The 7254-nt window shown below is 41.6% G+C and overlaps 1 protein-coding gene across 4 annotated transcripts in view; it reads right to left on the reverse strand.

The window, feature by feature from the left end:
- The window catches only part of LOC109416474 (protein FAM133A), a 560257-nt gene that overhangs the window by 101442 nt on the left and 451561 nt on the right, over positions 1–7254 (reverse strand). The window lies entirely within an intron of this gene.

The following is a 7254-nucleotide window of genomic DNA, read 5'->3' on the forward strand; positions in this document are numbered from 1 at the left end:
AGCTGAATCAAACGGATTACAATTTTCTCCCAGAATCTTTTTGGTGGGTAAACCTGAACAGCTGAACGCATGCTATGTGGTGACACAACGGTTGGAGTACAAACTACCATCATTTTTACGCTGCGTTGATATCGTCATAAAGTTGAAGCTAGTACTGCAGTTCAACTTTCCCGAAAGCTGTGAGTTATTCTACTGCTTCGTTGCTAAATATTTTTACAACGTGGATTGTGGCCGTAAAACTAAGAATAGTCAGCTACTTGAGCTTATATCGTTCCTGGAAAAGGTAGAACCATGAACTACTTCCTGTGCAAGGAATTGCGTATATCATTCTCTCGTTACCTGGAACATCTAACCGTTGGCCATGGCACTCCGCATATTTTTACGGACAAATGAACTGCTTGCATATCATACGTGTCATTTCGAGATGTATATCATTTCAAACGCCATATTTCCGGACAGCAACTGTATCTTTTTCGATCACCGGGACAGCCGCTACAAGAATCCACCAGAATTCCACTCAGCCAGACCCTTGAAATGGAGGATGATGGACTGCCGAACATCGTTGCATCGGATTCGGAAAAGGGATATATAGAGAACCAGAGTATGGGCGAACAAGTTATTTTAAGTTTAAAAGCTAGGCTAAGAGAAAACGTTTTAAATTTTCCATTAAGCTTATAAAGTAAGACGATCACAGAAAATCATTACAGATGACATCATTGAACCAGTACTTCAAGCGTTCAGCATTTTACTACTGCACCTCAAAACAAACATATCTAGAAACATACACAAAAACTGATAAATGATTTGAACGACTTTTTCAGTTTCTTTGCAACAGAACATAAATTTAAATCCGCAACGCGCGAAATAGGACCAAATGCCAATTTTTATATAGTCCAGTAGGAAGAAAACGAAATACAAGTTAGGTCAAATAGATGCCTTATGCCAATCAAATATCAAATCAAATCGTTTTTCGAAAACCCTGGAGTGTATAATAAAATCGTCTAAAACATGAATACATGACTATAGAATTACAAACAAAATCATGTAATGTTGTATATACTTCCCTTCGGAAATCGGTTAAAGAACAATGTGCAGATAAAATTATAATGCCATATTTTCTCTACTCGGATCAGACACAAATGAACGATGCGATGGCCGGTCACTCCGGTACACATAACTTCAATAGTCGGGTTTGTAAAAGCGTGATATGACAAAATTGGACCTAGAAGCTACTTCATTAGATTTATAGTGCTTGTGTGAAGGTTCATTTAGTTTTTATAGACAATGACAATTTAGGTATTGATATGCTAATGGGCCGCAAAACTTGTGTCACAATCAAACCCAACACCACCCCCCCTCCCTTCTGGAATGATCTATTGTTTATAAAGCATGTCGAGATGGGTTATTAAAAGGCCACATAGAAAATTACGTTTCTTTTGAAGTAGAGTTACCACAAGGTGTTTATGCTGATATTAACACTAACCAATTTAATGGACCGCCTATCCATTTGTATCGCATAGAAGAACAATCAATAGGGTGCGAGCACCGGTTTTGGCCAGTCTAAGGGAATTATTTTTTATAAAAATAGCTAATAAGTTTATGTGCACAACCAATGTGTCAAATGCAAGGTTTCAATCTATATTTTGAAGGAAAAATGCAGAAATCAAGCTAATACTTGATTTCTGCATTAAAAGTGGGACTGGCCAAAATAGAAGCACGGCATTAGTTTTAACAATATTCTCATATTTGATTTCTATTTTGGCCAATCACGTGTATTTCGTATGGGAGTGGCCAAAATAGAAGCACCCTGGCCAAAATAGATATATGAGAGCTAATTTTTTAGGGAAAATTATTTTTTTCTATCTTTTTTAATCAAAATCCATGGTTTTCACGTGGTGATGAACCAGCCTCGGGCTGAAAATCTCCCTAATAAAGCTAATAATAATAATGGTTTTCACAGCTGTAATCATCATTTTATATTAGGATCTACTCGTAAAAAATAAATTATTTCCGATTTGGATAGCAACAGGCTGAATAAAGTACTATGGCCAAAATACCTGACTGGCCAAAACTGAAGCTTCTACCCTAAGATTAAAGAGATATTTTATACAACATTTTAGGCAAATTATATAAGATAAATCGATTTCATAAAAAAATAAACAATTATGGAGGGCGATTTGAATAGGACGTAAATGCTGTGAATGTGGAACGCAATACATTTATTCAAATGGCACTCTGGAAATGTTGGTTCTTTTACCTTTAATATTGCCGGTACTAAAGCGCATTTTGCCCTTTTCTCCCAGCTGCAGTACTGTTGTATTTACTGTACAGTGTGTGTAGCAATGAGAGGAGCAAAATGCGTTCTAGTATCGCCATTATCTTTCAGTTGAATAGAATGCACCACGAATACATGTTAAAAATTACCATGCCTGCATAGTTACAACTATCGTATTTCTATGGTAAATTCTACTATACAATGGTAGAGGCGAACCGCATTGTAAATATTGATTTTAAAACAACATATTTCTCATTCTTATCATTACATGGTAATTTTTACTATATGCGTCATTTCTGTCAAAGCATAGTAAATTTGGCTATGATGATGGTTGTTTCAATAACAATACATGGTCTACCAAAATCAAGTAGTAAAGATGTTTTATTTTGACCCTATGGAATGGTGCAGATTACCATGTTCCTTTTTTCAGTGTACAGTTCATCGAGAAATCTACGTGGTAGAAGGTCAAGGAGCCAACCTCTTGGGAAAAACTACTTCGATCGATTTGGGCGTGCTACAGATCAAGTCAAAGGTGATGCAGATTAACCAGGAAACTCGACTAGATGAGCGAACTGAAATCGGTAAGGCAAAGGACGTCCTCGTAACTATCAACATTGACTCGGAAGTACATCCAGTTCAACAGCCCTGTCGGCGCTTACCGATTCCGCTACAACAAACGGTAGAGGCCGAGCTGAAAAAGCTACTTGATTTGGATATCATTGAACCAGCGCCACCCAAGATCACATGGGCTTCGCCTCTTGTTGTAACACCAAAGGATGGAGGGAAACGAGTTAGACTGTGCGTGGATATGCGGAAAGCGAATACTGCCATCATCCCCCAAAGACACCCCCTGCCCACTTTTGAGGAGATCATGCCCCATCTAGACGGTTGTAAGGGCTTGTTCACAAATGTCATAACGCTGGAGGGGGTGGGTGGGTGTACTTCATGGTGTTACAGCTCGAACAAAAAATTTTTCCCATATAAACAATGTTACGAAGGGGTGGGTGGGTGTCAAAAAGGCCAATTTTTGCGTTATGACATTTGTGAATGAACCCTAAGGTATTTTCAAAGGTGGACTTAAATCAAGCTTTCCATCAACTGGAACTACATCCTGATTCTCGGGATATCACTACCTTCGTGACCCCCAACGCCTATTATCGATTTAAACGCCTGATGTTCGGCATGAACTGTTCTGCCGAGATATTCCAGCGAGAGTTAGAACGTATCCTGAAGGGTTTGGAAGGAATCAGGCATTTCATCGATGATGTTCTGGTGTTTGGGCGAAACAAAGCGGAACACGACAAACGATTGGCTGCGTTGCTGAAACGGCTTCACGAACACGGACTCACCATCAACAAAACTAAAAGCCAATTTGGATGTTCTTCGGTAACGTTCATGGGTCATGAGTTGCGGGAGAATGGCATTCTACCTGCACAGGAGAAGGTAGCAACTATCCAATCCTTTCGACGACCGGAATCATCGGAGGAAGTAAGAAGCTTCCTGGGCCTTGCCAATTACGTAGGTAAGTTCATACCAAACCTGGCTTCTTTAAGTACCCCGTTGCGAGACCTGGTCAAGAAGGGCGTACGGTTTCGCTGGACTGCGGACGCTCAAGAATCGTTTGATGCTGTGAAGAATGCTCTATCCAACCCTCACAATTTGGGATACTATAACCCGGAGAGTGAGACGGTGTTGATTGTAGATGCTAGTGCGACAGGGCTGGGAGCAGTTCTCCTACAGAAGGACCGAGGACAATTCCGAATTATAAGCTACGCTAGCAAAAGCCTGTCCGCAACAGAGCGCAAATACTCGGCACTAGACAAGGAAGCTATGGCTATATTTTGGGGCGTTCATCGTTTCGACATGTATCTGCGTGGGAAGTTCTTCACAGTCCTGACTGACCACAAGTCATTGTTGAGAATTTTCAGCACCGATTCAGCTCCAAATGCTCGTCAACAACGATGGGTACTGCAACTACAAGGATACCGGTTCAATCTACAACATGTGCCAGGGAAGAAGAACATTGCCGACCCGCTGTCACGGCTGGCTCAAACAGGAAAAGGAAGCAGCTTCGATAAGGATTGTGAGCAGGACTTGTGTGCAATAATCGAGAGTACTCTGCCGTCGGCAGTTACTATGTCAGAACTAATTCAGTGCTCAGAGACGGATGAGGAGTTTAAAAGAATTCACAGCGCTATCAGAAGCAACGAGTGGAACAAAGATCTCAAACGCTATCAGCCATTCCAAGGGGAACTGTGCGCGGTGGGCCATGTAGTTCTGCGGAATAACAAAATTGTTGTTCCAATCGGATTACGGAAAAGGATTTTGGATTTGGCGCATACGGGACATCCAGGAAGCAGTAAAATGAAGAGGAGGCTGCGGGCTGCGCTTTGGTGGCCTGGAATCGACGCGGAAGTAGAGCAGCGATGCAGAAAGTGTCGAGAATGTCAAGCAGTTGGACGAGAAACTAATCCAGAACCGTTGAAGATTCGAGAAATGCCAACTAAAGCATGGAGTCATCTGTGTGCCGACTTCCTCGGACCGTTACCAAACGGTAAGTTTGTTTTCGTATTGGTCGATTATTTTAGCAGATACTGTGTGGTCGAGGTTATGACTAAAACAACATCAGCGGCCGTAATCCAACGTCTAGAACAAATATTCACTCGCCTGGGACTGCCAGACGTTCTGAAAACGGATAACGCGGCAAATTTCTGCAGCCAGGAGTTTAGAGATTACTGCGTGGATAATGGCATCAAACTAATCCATACAACACCGTATTGGCCAGCTGCAAATGGAGAGGTTGAGCGGCAAAACCGCTCTATATTGAAGGTGTTAAAGATCTCTCAAATGCGAGGAGGAGATATGATTAAGGATTTGCAAGAATATCTCTACATGTATACTGTGACTCCACACACTATGACTGGAGTCTCCCCCGCAGAGCTTATGTTTGGTAGAAGGTTTAGGGATAGATTTCCACACGTCGAAGGAGAGGAATTAGTCGAAGAAGAAGTCAGAGAAAGAGATTGGATGCACAAATACAATGGAAAGGTATACCGTGATGCGAGAGTTAACGCCAGAGAAACAGCTATTCAGATCGGCGATGAAGTCTTGTTGAAAAACCAGCACCGCGAAAACAAGTTGGCACCGAACTTCAACCCAAATCCAGCGGTAGTTTTGGGGAGAAATGGAAATAGTTTCGTCGTGCAAACGGAGACGGGAACTATACTTCGAAGAAACTGTTCGCACCTGAAACCGGTAGAACCCACTGCAACGACGAACCGCCAGCCAGCGGCTGATGTTAGCGAGGTTCCCGAAAGCAACGACTCAACACTTGACAACGGTCAGGAGCAGCAATCTGCTTCAACCAGCCTGCTGTCACCGCAATACTGCCCCACAGGAAAATAACGAGCCAACATCTCTGGTTCCCACTTCCAGCCGCCTCGTTGAACACAATAGCGGCGGCTCGGCGGCTTGGTTCCCCATGACAGCGCAAAGTTTGTAAACAAACATAATTCCAAGAGCAAAAATCAAAAGTGGCGAAACTTTTTTTCACAACCAATTTTGTTTTCACCTTTTAAAATCGTTAGTTTAAGCAAAACATGATTAAATCATTAATTATTATTCATTTAAAAATGAAGTCGTAATAGTATCAGCTCGTCTTCGTCACGGAAATAAAGTTTCTACAAAATTTATAATTGTTATTGATATGATTCAGCCACAGTCAATATTGCGAATCTTTTCTGAAATCCACATACCGGCCAACAACTCGTGCGCCGACAGCCCATGCGCCGGGCCGTGCGCCATACAAAAGGTAAACAAACAAGTGTCAAAATGGTTCGCGCCAAGAGCTCTATCTCTCTTAGGGTTCGGATCCTTTTTTTGTCTAAAACATTGAACTTCCATATGTCTGAAAATAATGTACAGCAAAGATATTATTGACGGTAACAACGCTTCTACTTCATTAAACCACTGATTAATAGTGATTTGGCTAGTGAAAAACTTGGCGCATAGGCAATCGGCGCGCAAATTGTGCGCTGGTATGCGGATTTGAGTTAATCGTCGCAAAGTGCCCAACACACATTATACCCTGGCGCGCAACCTAGAGGTCGAAGAAAAACTTGTCGAAATGCTAACAATTCTCGAGAAGCTCAATAATCGTTCCTGGATTTTGATGCTGACCTCAAAAACATGGCCGCGTGACAGGAGGCTGGCTTCAACCCTTCCATTCCCAGAGAGAGTGGAAGAACAATCTACAAGGCGCCCAATGCGAGAAATAAGACTCCCGAAGAAATTCCTTGATTATCAGGTTGAACTAAACTAATGTAACTGTATATGATCAGGTTGAACTAAACTAATGTAACTGTATCTTAGAGTTATGCATATGTTCTCGGATAACTTTTGATTTCTATTTTCGATTTCATTTGGAGAAAGGAAGGAGATGTTATATCGAATAGTAACTGTATCACAATGACAGGTGGGGTTGCTCTAAATGGAGTTAGTGAAATAAAGAACATGGAAGAGTAAACACGCGTCTTTCGTAATTCCATTACACCATGAATTGTATTTTTCTATGCGGGTCTGTAACAGTGTTCGTGATTTGTCATCAGAGAAGGTGGTGTGCTATGTTTTGATATCCGAATACAATCAGTAACGCACACTACCGTATGAAGGTTGAACTTTCATCCGCAGATAGCGCTGCGGTAATGTCCCCCCGAACATAAGCGGAGTGGTCATTCTTGATATTCTTATTTATTGTTAAAGTATTTTTCCTAGTTTCGGTTTCATTCACACGAAATGTTTCATTCCTAGTCCGGTTCCCTTCTTCGGTTATTTCCGTTATTTCACGCACGCACGCAATGCCATGCCAACGCATAACCTACACCGTGAACTTAGTACCCTATTTTTTTTTTCTCGGTCTGTGTTCACTGAGTAGAAATCTTTTTGGGTGTATGCATCACCGCAAGTCTACATTTAGGCTA

This window comes from Aedes albopictus, chromosome 2 (genome assembly GCF_035046485.1).
Source record: "Aedes albopictus strain Foshan chromosome 2, AalbF5, whole genome shotgun sequence".
NCBI classification, from domain to species: Eukaryota; Metazoa; Arthropoda; class Insecta; order Diptera; family Culicidae; genus Aedes; species Aedes albopictus.